Raw genomic sequence first — 19,464 nt, forward strand, 5'->3', positions numbered from 1 at the left:
ACCCCGGGAATGATAGCGTGTTTAAGCTTTGAGTGTTTGCAAAACCCTTGAACCTAACCTAGCCTAAGCCACTTCAAAAAACCAAAAACTCTACTAATGCGCGCCAGGGCGCAACCATCCCGCGCCCAGGCGCACCGTCGCGCGCCAGACTCACTTCCTCGCGCCAGGGCGCACCGTCGCGCGCTAGACTCACTTCCTTGCGCGACAGAGCGCCAGGGCGCACTGTCGCGCGGCAAACTCACTTCATCGCGCGACAGAGCGCCAGGGCGCACCGTCGCGCGCCAGACTCACTCCATCGCGCGACAGACCAATCTCCCACCAACCTTTCTGAAGGAGGACAATTGGCCACCAATGCAACTTCAGCCAGGCCTCGTGGACTGGCTGAACTCCTCTGTTTGCACCAACCAGATTCACCTCCATCCTTTTCTATATATATCCCCCTTTGTTTCTCTTTCAATGGGTTCAAGAATTTCAAAAGAGTACACATTGGGTCACCATCCTCCATTTTCACACTTCAACCATCCAAGAACAAAGCTTGTTCTTTGCTTCTACCACTCAAACTCCTCAATCAAGCCTTCAAACCTCAAAGTTCAAACACCTTTCAAACTCAAAACCAAAGGTATAGCTTACCTTTGTTCTGTTTTCTGTTTTGATCCCTGAGGGGGGCTGGCAGGGCCAAGGCTGATAATCAATACCAGTCCTGGTCCTAAAGCTGGCAAGGTTTCAAAAACCGTCATGGTAGGAACCAGCGCGCGATGGGCCCACTCTCTCGCGCGACACTCCGGTGCTGCACGCGATGGACCACGTGGGATTGGTGTCCTACTGTTTTGTGCTTTATTTTGTGTATAGATCACTCTGTTGAGCATGTTAATAACCAGTTTACTGCTTTCCTTTGTTAGAAATTGCTAGCCGTAGTTCAATTTGCATGTCTTCTGTATTGGAGTACCCCTGGGATCATTCTGGACCTGTCCCGGAAACCAAAAATGTGTAAACCAAACATTGGTCCGCGCCAGGGCGCACCATCGCGCGCCAGACTTGCTCCATCACGCGACAGCGCGCCAGGGCGCACCATCGCGCGCCAGACTGACTCCGTCGCGCGATAGTATGCCTCTGACCAGTGAATGGCCTTGCACGGGTAGCTCGGCCTTAGGCCATTATTTTGTCCCCACACTGTTTATGGGGTGTTTTATTAATTTGTAGGGTTTTACAGCCTTTAAACTGTATATTATGCTGCTTATAACTGCGTGGTTTGTCCTGGGTGTGCACTGGTCCTTCTAGAGCCCAGAGGGTTTGAGAATAAGAGCTGTGGGTTTGAACAAACCGGCACGCGCTTGTCTTGGAATTATGTGCGCGCAGGAGTAAGCAGCATGCAGTGACTTATTCAGTGCATGCTGGTTTCTTCCTGCGCACGTCATTCCAAAACAGGGGCTTCCCAGTTTGTTTAAACTCCCACAAGAGTCTGTTCTCATCCTATACTAACTGCTCATCCATGCATGCTATCTATCACATCCTGCAAACATGTTACAGTTTTAATCCCCGATTAACTGTTCCCCCGCCCTAATTGGCTAAAAAATTGATTAATCAAACAGAATCGCAAACAAACATTTTCGCAAATGCCTAAGTAGAGACCGATCTCCGAATTGGGCGAGAGGGGTGCCATAAAACCCTTCCCCTCTTGTAACCTGGCTCCCGAACTCAGATATGGTTCCTTAACTATTTCAAATCAAACAGCGCGGCAAGTGCTTCGAAATACGGTTCCTTGGGTGTCGGACCTTCAAACCCGAGTGGCGACTCTGTATTTTCGCGAGCGCTTGACGTCCAGCTAAAAAGCGCTCCTGCGATCTGGGCCCTTGCATTTTGGAATCCGAAAATTCCAAGGGCACGCTGCCCACAAGTCATACAAACAATATTAATTATTTTATCATAAATGAATGGTTAGTTTGTTGAATTACGTGAAGAAAATGCTCAAATGAAGTCTCAAATGTCGGATATGGTTGATGATCCAACTCTTCAAGAATTTTTTCCCCAAAAGCGGGGTTGAGATCTTCTCTCTCTACAACTTAGAGAGAGAATCACTCCCCTGCAAATTGCTACCCATGAATTTGATCTAGAGGTAATTTCAAAGCTCTAATTGGCCAATTTCAGTCACGGGTTGCGTGGTGTGGAGAGCCCCACCTACTTCAACTCCACCTTTTAGAGAGCTTACGTACCAAATCGGCACTGGCTCCGATTATATCAAGAGGATTATTCAGAAATGGGCTCTCAACTTTATATATCACAATATCGAGGGCCATATACAATCGCTAAACCACTGAGAGCAGTAGCAAGTGAACCTTATTCGGCCTACATTGGATCTAATGCAGCGGTGGGCGGCGGTGTATGGTTGTGGGGTCTTTAGATTTCAGCGATTGAGACTAAAGGCGGTGTATATTCTTGTTCTTTAGTGTATGGTGGTGTGGTTCTGACTAGGTTTTAGAAAATCACCAAACTTTTGGTGCTCACATTAGTGTGGCTCTGACTCGGTTGGGTGCTCACGGTTGGAATCCGATCTACACCTAGGCATCCCGGTTGAGTCCTCTCAAGAACCAGCACCGAAGGGCTCTCGGGTAACTCAATTCCTGGAAGCATGCTTTGGACCTGAGTTCACCACCTTAGGAACAGTTCAATTCAGCCTCTGGTTTGTTCGGTTTGTGCTGGAAAATCACAATTGACAAAGCCTTCAGCGGCATGCCTAGAGGTATACCCCAACCTTGTTTCCTGTGTTCAAGAGTAGGGTTATTTCCTTGTTTAGTATGGAGCTTTGTAGTTGCTTATTTAATGTCAAATTTGTTGCTGGACTTTTGGGCAAGTGTACTTGGGGTTTCAATCCAGGTGCTGCAAAAACCAACATCAAATGTAGTGTTGTTCGACACTATGATTCATGCCCAGTTTAGTTACTGGGCTCATTGCCCAATTCAAGGCTTAAATTGACCAGTTTAGTTACTGGGATCATTGCCCAATGTGGGGCTCAAATACTGTGCAACTTGTTATGGAGCTCCATTAATTTCCATGATTCTTTATTTCACTGGCTTGGCTCTTTAGCGTAGTGTGGGGTGATTGAGGATATCATCGACTAGATTGGTGGTCGTGCACTGATTGAAAGGGGTAGCCTCGCGGGTTGTCATTAATTAGATTGGTGGTTGTGCACTGATTGAAAAGGGCAGCTTAGTTTCACCTATGGTTCGGATGGCCACATTTTCTGGCTCCTCATTCTGTCCCTTTTTTATATTATAGTAAGCCTAGGGGATTAGGTTGAAGGTGTAGTAGTCTGGATGGAATGGGTGTGGTGTGCAGGGTACTTAGGAAGGTAGCCTTGTCGAATGCCAACATCTCCAGTTCGAGCCTCTTCTCGGTGCCTAGTTCCTCTATAGTAGTTGTTCTATTAGAAGTGAGTATTATGCTTGTTACTCTAGGTTCGGTTGGAGTATTAGTATCGTGGTTTGCATATCTCATCTCTGGAGTCTGTGGTGATTGGTAGTTGGCTGAGAGTGGGTTATTTTCGGTCGAGCCTTAGGAATTAGGTTGAAGGAGTAGTAGTCCGAGCAGTTTGGGGTGTAGTGGTGTGCTGGGTCAAGCTCCCTCTCAGATGCCGTCATCTCCAGTTCGAGCCTTTTTTTCGGTGCCTGTTCCTTTGTAGTAGCTGTTCAGCTTCCCTCGATGCCGAGTTGCTATGTTACTGCTTTTCCTCAGTGATGGTTCATTAACTGGTCGTCATCCGACCGTGACTATTTACTTTATTTCCTAGCCTGGCGGGATGTGCCAGGTAGTAGGTAGCTACCATTATCTGTAATTACTTGCATTTCATTGCATATTTTGTATTATACTGTATCCGACCCCTGTTACTCTATCGTTCTTCACAGACGGACAGTGCAACAGGGGTAGGATACCAATCCACATTGCATATTGTTATGTTACATTACTCTACTTTACCCTCCATGCAGGTTGTGTATGGGTTATCTCACTTTTTTCACTCTTCTTTTCTTTCTTTTCTTTTCTGCCTGGGGTATGCCCCTTATAGGTTGTACATCCGATTAACCTTTTTTAATTTCAAGCTAAATTACTCAAAAAAAATGTCAGAAATGCGAAATACAGTTGATGAGTTAAAGAAAAGCCAAGTAAGTCGGTTATCATTTTCTTCATTGGTGGTCATTTCAGATTAGTTTGATTAATGACATTTTATTTGTTTCTCATTGTTGAACTTTCTAGGTTCAGAATCCGACAACAACTGAAGCAACACCAACTACACCCCTTGTTTCTCCCTCGGTAAAAAGTCATCCATAGAGTGACATTACCAAGTGCAAGTTGCTAGATTGGATGGGGATAGGAGACGTAGTTGCGGAGGGGCGTTGGTCTTTAAGTGATCCACATTCTAGTGCTCATTGTGTTCCAATTGGACCTAATGCAATGAGAGTTTGGGTGGATGTAGCAAAGAAACCTAAAGAGTTTCTGTAGAGGGCTCCAAGTGATATGACCTATATCTTAGATGCTGTGGGAAGTACCATCGCACGGCCTGTTGACTTTGTTATTCTGGACTCTTCTTCCCTAGGGTATTGTACTTTTACTCTCCTCCATATCGAAGTATTATCTCGGATGATAAATGTATGTCTAATTGCCCGTGTTAATGATCTCCATGTTGGAGCGTAGATTGCTATACCAGAATTTATGCATACCTAGTTTTAATGTTGTCCATTTTTGGCTAGGAAACATCAGTTAACTGTTTGGGAGGACATTAGTGGGCATAACATGACAAGAATGCAGAAACTTGACGATAAGGTCATTTTTAGGAGAAAACAGTGAATAGCTTTGAAAGGAACATTGAGTATTAAGGTGTTTGATCAAAGTAATGCATGCTTTTTATAAGAAAATCATGATCTTTTTCTTATGCCACTATTGAAAGCCACCTTTTTTGTCCTTTAATATCCATTTTATCTTGGGAATTGAACTTTGATTCAAATGCAAGATAATGTTTTTTTGGTACAACTTCTTATACAATCAAACCAAACCAGATTGATATGTTTTATTTTCCTTCTTTCCTTTGCTAAATGATGAATGAAGATTTACAAGTTGTAGTAGGTGTACTTTTGTAAGTGTACATTAACTGAAGGCGGAGGCCTTCCTCGTCATGGAAGGCTCTTTGGACATATTAACTATCTAGTACAATCCTTCCCTTATTGTTTGTTTGAGCATTTAGGATCAATCTTCATATTAATCGTGTGGGTCTTCAGGGACAATTTGTAGTTGTAACTCCTTTCTGCCTTTTCCTCCATTTCTTCACTTGTCCTGGGATTTAACAGCTTCTAATTTTGTCCTCACCCTCTTTTACACAAAGACACGGACAGTGACACACATAGGCTCCCAAATTGCAAGCATATAAGATTTGCGGACGTACCACCCTTCCTGGCCATGGAAGACTTTCTGGGGGGACTAATTTTCTAGAACAAGCCTTCCCTTTGTATTTTTTGAACTGCTCTGGATCCATCTTCATAAGAAATCATGTGGGTATTCATAGACATTGCGTTGTTGCAACTTGCAACTCCTTTCCACATTTCGCTCTATTTCCTCTCTTGTCCTTGGAACTAACTGTTCTTTCTCACTTATTAACTGTTTGATACGGGACATGGATATGATATGATTGGATAGCATCGATATCCATATCGGATACCGATACGTGATACGGAGGCCAAAATAGAGTATCCATGCTTTAGAGGCAGCTTGAGCATTAAATTCTGACTCATTCGTTATTTGTGTGTTCTACTTGTTATATGTTCACAGTCTCATTGGTCATTTACAATGGTTTTTTATTATTCAATTTTTAGGATAATATGGAAAAAATTGAACATGATACACCAAACTCACTTTTGAATAATCTGAAAGAAGATGCTCTTTCTAATTGAAATGTTTAGTAGAAATTGTTATGACTCTATCAAATTAAAATGTTTGCTTCTACCTTATGTAGGTTTATGGGTTGATAAAGAAGTTCTGTTGTGACTTTTTGCTGAAGATATAGGTATGATCTTGCTAGTGTGTTGGTTCTCATAATCGCTTGGTTGGTTGAAGCCTTTTTGTTGATATTTACGAGATGGATAGATTTTGGAAGGACTATTTTGGTTGAAGCCTTTTTGTTAAGATTTTGGTGCCAAGGTTTGAACTCCACTTTTGGGATACATAGATGTTTCGGAAGGCCTTTTTGTTGATTTTTGTTGACAAGGCTTGTACTCCACTTTTGGGATAGATAGAAATGTTGGAAGTACATTTAGTATATTGAATTTCTTTAATGTAATGGTAATCGCTTTGATGTTTGGAGACATTTTGTTGGTTTTGTATGTAATATTGTGAAATATATTGCCAAGGAAGTCATTGGAGCCGCCATCTTTTTTTTAAGCATTGTATGAACTTGCTATGTGGAATGCTATTTAGGTTGGATTGTAAGATGTATAAAGTAAAGAAACTTACTAAAAATCAGTTGGAATAGCAGGCTTAAAATATTATAAAAATTTTACATCGGACAGCGGGCTGAAAATTTATGGTGAATAATAGAAAACTTTCAATTTACAGCATTCCTCGAATGTTGTGGAAACTTTTCAATTTATAGCGTTCCTCAAATGCTTTGGAAACTTTTCCATTTGCTGTGGGAAATTTACAATCTATAGCGTTCTTAAAACACTATATAAACTCTACATTTGATAGCGTTTTTAAAACGGTGTAGAAAGTACACATTCTATAGCGTTTGAAAAACGTTGTCTAAAGTCTAAGACTTTTAATAACATCAACTAATACAGCGTTCGGAAAAAAGCTGTCTATATCATTTAATAGCGTTTTTCAAACGGTGTAAAATGCGATTTTTCTTGTAGTGAAATAAGCAGAATCGGTACATATCAATGCCACCAGCCCCCAATTTCTCAGATTTAGAGACAGTCTCCTCAAACTTGGCCATTTTGGCTATTAGAGCAACCATTTTAGGATTAGGGACAGCCCTTTCAGGATTAGGAATTTCGACCACAAGATTGGGTATCTCCTCTTCAACTTTTGGCGGAAGTCGCTCATTTATCAGCGCAGTTAAGTTGGCCATAGCGGCATTAGCTTGATCAGCCCTTTGCTACATGATGCCCATATTATGTTGAATGTTTGCCATGATAGCAACTTGGTCTTGTGGGGCATCGACCATGATGAATGCTTGTGAGGGAGTTGAAGATGTCGACAAAGAATGAAAGGAAGGAGGCGATTCGTGCGGTGTATATATCGGTAAACCTGCCCTTGTCAGTGAAATTGCCAATGCTTCCATTGTGACTGATTGAGGTGAAAGCCTTACAAGTCTTCTTCTATAAGGCCCCGTGGATGTTTCCAAGCAGGTTTGGTTCTTCCTTTCGGTGCTTTCTTGTTCGGTGCAATGGCTCAAAACTAGACAGTAAAGTAATAAACTCAGCGGCGTTCCTACAGTAGTTTATTTAAAAGAATAGAAAGAATGCAATGTACACGTCGTCGTCGTCGGTGTCCAACCTAGACTAGACACTAAAGACAAGTTTGTCTTGTGATGTTCAGACGCAACCAGAATCCTCATAATTCTTTTCGACGGTGTGTCCTTTGTTTGAATCGACTGATCCTAAGAGATGTCAAAATAGACTAAGCCTTCGACTATTCCGTTTTTGAGGTTTCAACTTTGGAGTCGGAACAACTCAGTATAGATGATGTGGCACCATAACCTTGATGGCGTGAGCGCGACGCGCTATTAGCTAGGGCGGTGTGAGTGACATAGTACAACCTTGATGGTGTTTAGTACCACGGCATCGGCTCTTTGTTGTTCCTTATTTTTTGTTTCAAACCTTAATTGGGTAAGCTAAGGACTTAGAAAGTCTTCATTTTCCAAAGTCTCGTTGATCTAAGGATTTTGTAATTCGACAACGTGCATCGAAATGCATGACTCTTCATCGGGTTCAGTAGCATCTTAACAAGCATAAGATAGACTCGAAAGAGAGATAACCTAAAAGCCGCTCGTAGACACCCCAATTTGGCCTAACGATTATTTCAAGTCCCATCTTAGGGACCATCCCGATGATGATATGGATACAGTGATTGCTGATTGACTTCTCGTGAACCTTAGGACTTATGGTGAGAACTTCTAGCCGCTTAGAGGACCCAATCCAGAGCCAAATAACCTTTCAGACAGAAATACCGAATCCTATGAGAATCTTTCTATCGGCCATAACATTGATCTCACAGCCTCAGCATCATTTCTTCACCAATGAAGCCTATTGCTTGAAAATCTCCCTGAGAGATCGATCACTCGGCCGCAACATCAATTCCTCGGCCACCAGATCCTTTAATCGGCCGCCAGATCGTCTATTTTCCAGATTCTTGAATGTTCTGTCAATCGTTTGATCCGTTCACAAAACCCTAGCAGCCAAATTCTGATGCGTTCGAGCTACGCAAAGAGATTACCATGAGGAGTTAGAGTTGCCCTATAATTCCAATTTCAATCGTGCAATGTGATTGGTTGGAGCGATGTCATCCGGTGCCTATATAAAGGAGCCCTTAGGGCTCCGAAAATACAACAATTGATACACTCAATCACTCCCAAAAGCCACGAAACTTTGCAAATATACTCTGTCACATCCCCTCTTCAAAAGCCCTAACCTCCCGAAGGCAGCCGCGATCCAACGATCAAACCCCAAAGTTCAAACCCTAAACCTACGGTTTCGAGGAGCAAAATCAGTCAATCTCACTCAATCCGAAGCAATCAAGCAACTGAGGGATCATGGTGGTAAGGCCCAGGGGCCTATGGTTTGATTTAATTTTCATCTATTGCTTTTAATTAGTTCTTTCTATTAATTGTTTGTATTCTAGTGTGAGGAAGAACATCGGCTGGGACATCGTTCCCACGGTCGATACATCAATCCAGAAGGATTCCTCGGCCGTGACATCTATTCACCGGCCGAGGGATCCATCCTCTGGGAGAGCCTGATTGTTCTCTGCTAATTCTTGATGCATGCTTTCATTACTGTTCTAGTTCACCATATCAACTGTTTAAAGGCTAAAATCAGTTTATGTGTTTAGAATCAAATAAAGCAAGTACTAATCACGTGTTGGATGATTATGGGCCAGTCTCACGACTAGACAAAGAGGGGTGCCTAACACCTTTTCCTTATTGACCATTGGCTCCCGTACCCAGAATCTCTATTTGTTTTTCCTAGTTTTTATAAACTAGGTGGCGACTCTATTTTGATGATGACCGATATCGTGTGGCGATGTTCCAAGCCATGGGAATATCCACGATCTTGGTTTATGAAGTGAAACCAAACAAACACAATCAATCTGTATGGCGATGCCCCGTTTGGGAGGTGTCTATAGTTTTGGCGACTCTGCTAGGGACTTGAGAGACATAACCAGAAAATTCAACATAGAATTAATATTTGATATATTTAATTCTTTTATCATATGTATCGAGTGGGCAACCTCGTTGAGTTCACCTAATATCCCGACATGTCACGAGCTATGTTAGGGGTTCCAGCAAACTCCACAGTCACTTGTACCAAGTGGTATATCAAAGAGGGGATCACCCGATAGCTGTCTATCATGGGCTAGTGAGAGGACTGGTGCCCTTTGACAATGGAGCAGCCTTGAGACTACCCAAACCTTACATGTGTTAGAAAAACCATACAACTTATCAAAATAGGACAGGATCCCGCAAGCTAGGAATCTATTTGCATCGTTTACAGAAGTTCTTCCTCACATCTTGTATGTGTTGCTGCAACCACTCTTTCTATGCAGAAGGGTTAGGGCTTGAACTAGAGGCCCTAACCCTAAAGCTTTACAACCAAGCACTAATGGCGTTGCTTGCAAAGGTATATTTTTGGTAAGTCAAAAGCATCACTGCTTACTTAACACTCCCACTTTGCTTAAAGCACCGAGAAAGCATGGATTTCTAGAACAAAATCAAACACTGTAAAAAAAAAAAAAAAAAACATAAGCCGCCCCATCGGCAATTAAACTAGGGATGCTCTAGCAATCTCTGCCTTGCAAGGCTAAAGGAAAGGGGGAGTGTGATATAGTAAAGCAGGTTATGGATGATGAGTCAAGGATATGGATAGAACTGACAATACTTATTTCTCGATGGATAATTCAACATGACAAGTGTAGGACCTTGATTCCTATTTCCAAATCGACCTAGCAACCCATCTTTCAAAATTCAAAATTTTGAGCATGCTTACTGCAACGAGCCGGTAAGATTTAGGAATTTGTCAATGTGCTAGCAGGTAATCATATGGATCCCAATTACTTCAATCATATTTTGAGAAAGAGAAGAAAAGAATAACAAGTTTTTCTTAAAATTAAAAGTTGTGGAACATACAAATAACCGCTAGCACAACGGTGGACTCCGAGTCTACTCTTTGTTGTAGTCATCTGCTTAGCTTTTTTGGTCTATCTTATAGTGTGGATTGGCTTGGAAGTAGGGTCTTAAGTGTCATGCACTATTTGTAAGCAATGAGTTTTAAGAATCATCCATATAAAAAATTGATGGCTGTCTATGGTATCCGATAAATTCATGCATGCACACGAATTGCTCATCCATAATATGTGTAAGTATCTGTGGTGCTATGTATATCATTTTGCTTGCCTTTCTCTAACCATGCAGGGAACTAAACCAAAAAGGAGTCCATCACCCTCATTTCCTCTCATAACACATTACATAATCACATGTTGATATTGGGTATCATTTGGTTGGGCCACCACATCATACATGGGGCAGTTTGCATATTAAGGATGATAGACGTGCTTGCACCGCATGGACAATTAGTTTTGGATTTCTCAACTTGAGCATGATTGGGTTTTTGTTTTTCCTGGATTTGGTGCTTGACCTTAGATGTGATGGTAACGGTTGACAAGAAAATTTAAGTTTTTATCCGAACAAGTTTTGAATAATGGTAGCCATGTCCATCACATCTTGGCTTAAAATTTAAAACAATCTTTTCGGGAAAATCCTTCCTAGCTAGCTTTCGCCGCCACTTTTCTTGGCCCATGTTTTGCTTCTCTTGAAAAATTGAGTCTTGAATCTATTTTCTCATGGGAGTTTTGAGCTTTGAATCTGTTTCCTTGTGGAATTTGCTTATCATGGTTTTTTTGGCTAATGGCTGCACTCAGCGTGAAATGTTGATCTTGAATTTAAGTCTCCTTAGACATGAACTACGAATGGCGTGATTCTCTATTGGGATTCGTAAGCACCCTTTGGTCGGCCACAATTTTAAAAATGTTTCCTCCTGTGCTAGTCTGCTGCCATAGAATACTCATGATAACATCAAACGTTGAAAACAATCCACAAGGGTTTCAAAGTAATCTTATGGCATCTTTTGCAACACATCATAATCACTTGAATTGTCGAAAGCACAAAATGAATTTTTCAAAACTATGACCCACGTCATTTCTGCTGAGCTAAGAAGTTGAAACATTTCTGCACCCTCACAGAGATCACTTGTAAGCAAATCATGCTGTTGAAGATGAAGAGTAGAAAAGAGAGAAAAAATGAAGAGAAAAAAATATGAGCTCGCTAGATTGAAAACCCACAAAGGCAGTCTAGGCAAAAATTAGAGCACGAACAAAGTGAGAAATCAACTATGTCTCCATGCATCTGCTATGTGTCTCAAAGGATTGTCCTCAATCTTAGAAAATCCACTTGGCTAAACATCGAAGCCCCTAATCTCTTGGTTAGGATCCTTGCCACTTTATCTTGTGTTTCAAGATGAAGAAAGACATTCATTTCTCTATCCCAAACACCTATCCTTTGCTAGCCACGTTGAACCTCTGGATAATTTCTTTGAAAAGCCTGCTAGGCACCCATCCCCTACACTGGGGCAAACAAAAAAATACAAAGAGAGATGAAAGAAAAATCAATGGAAAAAACAAGCACCCCGTCATACAAAGGGCATTTTGAAGGAAACATTTCTTCCAATTCATACAAATGACATTTTTGAAGAAAACAACTCTTTCACACAAAGTGAGGCAAGAGACAACAAGAGTTGTTAACAATGTTGAAGATGGCTGCTAGCTTTTAAAACCCAAGCATGAGTAGAAATTAGGTTTGAGCCTTTACATCCACTTATTTCTCAAGCCAAAACCCCAAGCCTACATTATGGTCCATAACAAAGTCCTCTCAGATTGGGGAACACGACTTAGTAGCATGGTCCTAGACACTATGGGCATCACCATGTGGGACTTAACAGGAAGGGCAAGAATCCTGGAGTTTGCATCATTTTGGCAAATCACACAATATGGAAAGTTACGTGAGACAAGGGGCACAACTATGTCCCCCTTTATGCTTCTCTTGAAAGTATCCAACCTCTTATGTGGGTCTCAGTAGGCGCTTATCAATCCAACTCAAGTCAACCAAATCAAACTCGAAGCAGCAAACTCACCTAATTGACTAAGGGCATGGGTTTGCAAAATAGTTCTGTGTCCTTTGATGATTGAATGATGTGAGTGTGGAACATATAGATGAAATGATATGATTTTGAAATTCTCGAGGAAAAGTTTTCAAAGTTGATTTTATCCTAAGCATTCTTAACACAACAAATACAAGTGCAATCACTTTTTGCAAATAACATGGGCCTTTCATTTCATGAGGAGTGCAACAATATGGTCTCTTAGCCAAACAATATTTTTAACGGTGCCGCTAGAGTATTGCGGTCTTTCAAATCACCTGGCTAGTGTAAGCAATAAGTCATTGTCAGCCTCCCTAAGGCAAGGGGAAGCATTGGATCAAATACGTGAAAGTTGAGATGTTTAGAATACATTGCGAATTTACATGCATATCAGTATCACCCTGCCTTTTGCATTGATCTATTGATCCTAGTATTTCATGTGTATATCATTATGGCCGCTTAATGGAAGTATTTGTCTTGGTTGCACGAGCTAACTCCAAGTATGAGGTGTTCTTATGCTCAAGTAAGGCAGGTTCATCAAGGCATTATGGCCATCGTTTCTATGCAAGGAATAAAGTGAGCCGTGGACCCAATTGGGCAAGCTCCCTGCGACAGCCAATCCACCCTGCCTTCATTGCTGAGTTTACTAGCAATTTTGCAGGGGCAATAAAGTGATGTACTATAAAGTCTACCTCCCTGCCAACACACTCGTCCTTCAAAAAAGAAGAAAGCTCAGCCTGAGGAGCGTCATATCCTAGGAGAACACCTCAACTCTTTTGTGGAATGTTGTCACACAGCATTGTCAAGGGCATGCCAAGATCTCTGCCGAACAGAAAGAGAAACATTGCACCCACATTCATTGCTATTTACATCGCATCTTTCTATGCTAGGGGCAATTAGATTGTTATCATCATGCACAGTTGAGCTAGGATCAAGCATTCATGGCCTAAACAGGGGGCTTGCGTTTCTTCTTAAATACTCAGATTAATATTCACATGTGTAGCGTTGCAATGATACCCAAAATCGTTCAAGCTCTTAAACTAGGGTTCTTTAAGTGTGGTGGTCCTGCCCCTAGTAATCAGCATAAAAGGACTTCGACTCGTGGTCGACTCCAAGCTTATTGCATGTTGTTTTCCTATCCATTGCTGTTTTCTAAATTATTCAAATGTGGATTGCAGGATTCTCCTGGATTTCGGCCTTTGAAGATATTAGAACCAACCACATCAAGTTTTGTGCCTATGACTGACGGAGCCAAGTCAAAGAAGTTGGAAGAGAGCCTCGTAACTAGTCCTGGGCAAACTCTACAATTGGCACCATGTCAGTAGCATTAAAGTGGCTTCACACTTCGCATCTCTATAGCTCCTTGCTTTGTGCTTTCATCTCTCACAGCTCTGCCTTCATAACTCAAAATTCTTGCAGTGGCACCATGCACATGCCTTGTCGTATTCACGACCTTGTCGAGCTTCATGAACTCCGAGCAATTTTACACTCAAGCAGCCTCGCGCTTAGTAGGTCCAATCTCAATAGTACAACACCTACTTTAGCTACCCCAAACTCACATCTTGAAGATAAGCAGCCTCGCCACTTCCAGGCCGATGAAACAATCCTGTGCCTCCCACTTAATGCATTGAGCAAACATTTATGCAATTTTGAGTCGACAGCCAACAAGAAAAAGCACCTGTGTAAAGCTTATAATGACCCAGTGCACATTCCGGAAGGAACCCCATTAGTCGGGGCGATGGAACTTTCCTTGACATCGAGTTGAAGAAGGCAATGAAAACCTCTAAAAGCAATAACGACCAACAAATTTTACCCAAAGCATTTAACAAGTCTTATGGCATATAGTCAGAACTAGCCTTGGAAGCACTCCCAAGCATGTGGAAAATAATCAAGGTTAGCCTTATGGGCATCCCAAGCATGTGGAATCTAGCCTTGGAGATGACTCCAAGCATATAGAATATACTGGTCTTGAGGACAATCTTGAGCATTTGGAAATTAACCTTGGGGGCATACCCAAGCACGAGGAATGATCAAACACCGGTGTTGAAGCCGCATTGGGACTTTTTCGAAGCTCTCTCCATGGCAGCAAGCTCACAATTACTGGTCGCTTGATCGTCGAGGATTATCAATCACTGAGCTCTTACTCGCAAAACCCAAGGATCCTTGATACTTTGAACTTAGGCTCCATACCCCAATTGCTGTACTCCGGAAGTACGACAGCCATCACATCCTGTTCTCCATCAGCGGCTCTATGCCCGCCAACTCATTATTTCAAACTCCGCAGCTCCATGCTTATTATCACTAAGTAATTTGACACGCATCAAACTGTAGTTCCGTGCTCACCAAACTCAGCAAGCACCCCGCGCTCATCATCTCGATAGCTCCACACTCAAGTCATTCAGCAACTTTATGCTCACTGCTCAGCGGCTATACACCCATAGACCCGCTGTCTCAAGCTCTATAACCATGTCACTTAGCAGCTTTAACAACTCCATGATTCATCCATCTAACAGCTCTATACTCCCAATAGCTCAGCAGTCCTATGCTCAAGTCATTATCTCAACAGCTCCATATTCACTACTCCGGCAGCCCTGAGCCCAAGTCATTATCAGTAGCTCTAAACTCACCTAACAGCCCCGAGTTCGTTAATTCAGCTGTTCCATCTACGATTCCACCATCTTAGCAGCTTTACCACCTCCCAGCAGGCTTTACTGCTTCAAGCCCCAAGCCTAGCAGCACCATAGCAGCTCCGTACTTGCTACCATTAAACTACTCAGCATCCCTACACTCCACTATTAGCAACTTTATACTCATGGTCAGGCTCTATGCTTACTACCATCAAGCTACCCATCGGTTCCACGCCTATAAGCTCACCATTTCAACAATCCCACCTCATCAGCTCTAAACTCACTCGAGCAGCTTTAAGCTCGCCCGACAATCCCCACAGTTCTAAGCTAACCATCTCAGCAGCTTTATGCTCGTGAATTCACTATCAAGCAAGTCACTCAGCGGCTCCAAGCCTATTACTCAACGGCTCAATGCCCAATCACCACTATCATTATTTTAGCGGCTCCAAGCCCATGGCTCTACAGCTTTACGCCCATATTCACTACCCAGCAACTTCACATCCATCAACTATTTCAGCAGCTCCAAGCCCATTATCTCAGCGGCTCTACGCCCACTACTCAGCGGCTCCAAGCCCATTATCTCAGCGGCTCCAAGCCCATTATCTTAGTGGCTCTAAGCCGATTATCTCAGCGGCTCCACGCCCGTATCCACTACTCAGCGGCTCGAAGTCCACTATCTCAACGGCTCTACGCCCACCACTCAGCGGCTCCAAGCCCACTATCTCAACTGGCTCTACACCGTAACAATTCTCAACAGGCTTTATGCTGCCTCCATCATCAAGATATCATCTGTTCTCAAGCTCTATGCTTAAATGCTCAAAATCCAACATTTTGAATGCTCGAAGCTCTTCGAATGCCCAATCACTATGTACTGGATGCTCAAGTTCTACACTTGAATGCTCAAAGCCTATACTTTGAATACTCGGATTCTATCCTCCGAATGCTCGAGCTCTACGCTCTGAATTCTTAAGTCCAGAGCTTGAAAGAAGCTCTATGCTTAAAACAAACACACATGCACGGGCCCGTGCATATATTGCATTATTCACATCAAGTCTGCATTAATTACATCACCATTACCATTATCACATCTAACATATCATCATCTTCATTATACATACTGTGTTTTTGCATCTCTCACTCATGAAATAGGTCAATCCTGTAGTCAAACCGGCTCTACACCTCGGTTTTGTTGATCGGTCCAGTGCCTCGATCCTCTGGCTCTATGCCAAAATTTATGATGGGAAAGCTCCGTGCACAGACCTTCAGAATACAACCGGCTCCGCGCCTCGGCTCTATCACCTTAAGCTCTAAGCTCTGTTTCCTCATGCTCTCGTCTCATGACTGCAACTGGCTCCGTGCCTCAGTTCCTTCATCTCAAACCTCTGTGCTCTAGTTATTGGCCTCGTGCCCCCATATCTCAAAACCGGCATCTAACTCGTCTCTAAAAGATGGCTTGGGTTCCACCCCAATCTCAAAATCGGCATCCGATTCATCCCCAACAGATGGTTTGGATTCCACCCAATTACATCTATTCCATCAAGCTCATTTGCAAGGATAAGCTACTTTATCGAGCTCCCCTCAGTCAAAGTAAGGATGATCAAGAAAATTAAATGACTCACCTGTTGTGTATTGATCTACCCCAAAATACAGGATGCTCTTCGCAAATATTCCCCCGGCAGCCTCGCGCTCCTTCAACTATTCTCCGCATGGCATTGCCCAGGTACGTTGCACTACGACTTTTTAAAGCCCGAAGGTACGTCTTCTATTTCTAACCCTCCAAACTTTTTATTTTTCTTCATTGTCCTCTGAACTACGGTTGGTCTAAATTTCCCCTGTGGAATACGTAGGCAGCCTCCTGGCCCGACCATAACTAAAACCTTTTTCAAAAACCCTTGGAATAGTGATTGGACCAAATTGAGTTGCTTTTTACAACTTTGACTCTTACTTAAACATGTCTCGCGATCCGTCTAAGTTCAGTCCAAGAGGGGCATCTGTAGACAACCCAATTTGGCCTAACGATTATTTCAAGTCCTACCTTGGGGACCATCCCGTTGATGATATGGATACAGTGATTGCTGATTGACTTCTCTTGAACCTTAGGACTTATGGTGAGAACTTTTAGCTCCTTAGAGGACCCAATCCAGAGCCAAATAACATTTCAGACAGAAATACCGAATCCTATGAGAATCTTTCTACCGGGCGTAACATTGATCTCACGGCCTTAGCATCATTTCTTCACCCGTGAAGCCTATTGCTTGAAAATCTCCCTGAGAGATCGATCACTCGGTCGCCAGGTCTATCCCTCGGCCGCAACATCAATTCCTCGGCCACCAGATCCTTTAATCGGTCACCAGATCATCTATTTTTCAGATTTTGGAACGTTCTGTCTATCGTTTGATTCGTTCACAAAACCCTAGCAGCCAAATTCCGATGCGTTCAGGCTACGCAAGAAGATTACCATGAGGAGTTAGAGTTGCCCTATAATTCCAATTTCAATCGTGCAATGTGATTGGTTGGAGCGATGTTATCTGGTGCCTATATAAAGGAGCCCTTAGGGCTCCGAAAATACAACAATTGATACACTCAATCACTCCCAAAAGCCACGAAACTCTGCAAGTATACTCTCTCACATCCCCTCTTCAAAAGCCCCAACCTCCCAAAGGCAGCCGCGATCCAACGATTAAACCCCGAAGTTCAAACCCTAAACCTAGGGTTTCGAGGAGCAAAATCAGTCAATCCCACCCAATCCGAAGGAATCAAGCAATTGAGGGATCAAGGTGGTGAGGCCCAGAGGCCTATGGTTTGATTTAATTTTCGTCTATTGCTTTTAATTAGTGCTTTCTATTAACTGTTCGTATTCTGGTGTGAGGAAGAACATCGGTTGGGACATCATTCCCACGGCCGATACATCAATCCAAACGGATTCCTCGGCCGTGACATCTATTCACTGGCTGAGGGATCCATCCTTCGGGACAGCCTATTTGTTCTCTGTTAATTCCTGATGCATGCTTTCATTACTGTTCTAGCTCACCATATCAAGTGTTTAAAGGCTAAAATCAGTTTATGTGTTTAGAATCAAATAAAGCAAGTACTAATCATGTGTTGGATGATTATGGGCCAGTCTCATGACTGGGCAAAGAGGGGTGCCTAACACCTTCCCCTTATTGTACCCTTGGCTCCCGCATCCAGAATCTCTATCTGTTTTTCTTAGTTTTTATAAACTAGGTGGCGACTCTATTTTGATGATGACCGCTATCGTGTGGCGATGTTCCTAGCCATGGGAATATCCACGATCTTGGTTTATGAAGTGGAACCAAACAAACACAATCAGTCTGTATGGCGATGTCCCGTTTGGGAGGTGTCTACATCGCCTTAAAACATGCTCCTAAGCAGAATGGTATGTATGTACAGTGCAAGCAATAGGGAAAACGGTTACACATAGATAGTATATGGGGGTTAAATGCAAATAATCTCACCCTGCGAGTTCTTGTCTTAGTTTGGAGAGTTCTAATGTTTTGTATATGCAAAGGCCGATTTTGGTTTGAGAGAGATTTCTCGAATTAAAGCCAAGATATATCTCCCACTACAACGCGTAGCGCAAAGCAATGATCAAACAATAGAATGACTTATCATCGTTTAAGGTTGTTGGGCATTTGAGGACCCCGGGCTCCAGTAAACTATGCTAGTTACCCAAAACACGCCAACGTGGCTAGCCAACATTGATGCAAGTGAAGATGCCAAAAGTTTGATTAATGAAATAGAATCGCAATGTTTGCAAATGCCTTTTAAAATGTGGCTCACTTTATTAATCGATACTTAAAGAAAACTACACAAGCGAACAATTGAAAAAAAAGAAGTCTCAGTTAGGATTAGTCGGATACGAGAATCCTATTTAATCACCATTTCATTCTTCAGCAGCGCGAAGCTCACTGTTTGACAAACTTTTGAAGGATTGTTCTCCAGTGTATTAAACTCACTAAAGTAGAAAGTCCCCAGTAGAGTCGCCACTGTGGGCACACACCCCAAAAATCGCGAGACAAATTGGTGCGCCCCTTTAATGAGCGAAACGTTCAATTCAGAGTCGCCACTTGGATTTGAAGGTCCGCCACCCAAGGAACTGAACTTGAAAACGTTACTCTGTATTTGATTTGAAAAAGGCTTGTTTCCAGTCTGTTGTCACCAGAATATCTTAGGTTCAGGAGCCAGGTTACGAGAGGGAAATGTTTTTAAGGCACCCCTCTCGCTCAATCCGGAAATCGGTCTCTACTCAGGCATTTGTAAAGCGTTTGCGTTTCTATTTCATTACCATTTAGGGTGGGAGAACGGTTTAAAGGGTATTTAAAACTGTAACATGTTTGCAGGATTTGATAGATGGCATGCTCGCTCGA

The 19,464-nt window shown here is 42.6% G+C and overlaps 1 long non-coding RNA gene across 2 annotated transcripts; it reads left to right on the forward strand.

Annotated features, from left to right (window-relative positions):
• Window positions 1-4,111: 4,111 nt before the first annotated feature.
• LOC131333375 (uncharacterized) lies at window positions 4,112-6,470 on the forward strand. Of its 2 annotated transcripts, none has more exons than XR_009201785.1 (3): window positions 4,112-4,154; window positions 4,246-5,534; window positions 5,996-6,470. It is a non-coding gene; the product is annotated as an uncharacterized LOC131333375 (long non-coding RNA). The 2 variants fall into 2 exon arrangements; XR_009201786.1 differs by lacking the exon at window positions 5,996-6,470 and having other exon boundaries at window positions 4,246-4,638; window positions 4,684-5,672.
• The last annotated feature ends 12,994 nt before the right edge of the window (window positions 6,471-19,464 follow it).

The sequence above is a fragment of the Rhododendron vialii genome, chromosome 7a (assembly GCF_030253575.1).
Source record: "Rhododendron vialii isolate Sample 1 chromosome 7a, ASM3025357v1".
In the NCBI taxonomy this organism is placed as follows: Eukaryota; Viridiplantae; Streptophyta; class Magnoliopsida; order Ericales; family Ericaceae; genus Rhododendron; species Rhododendron vialii.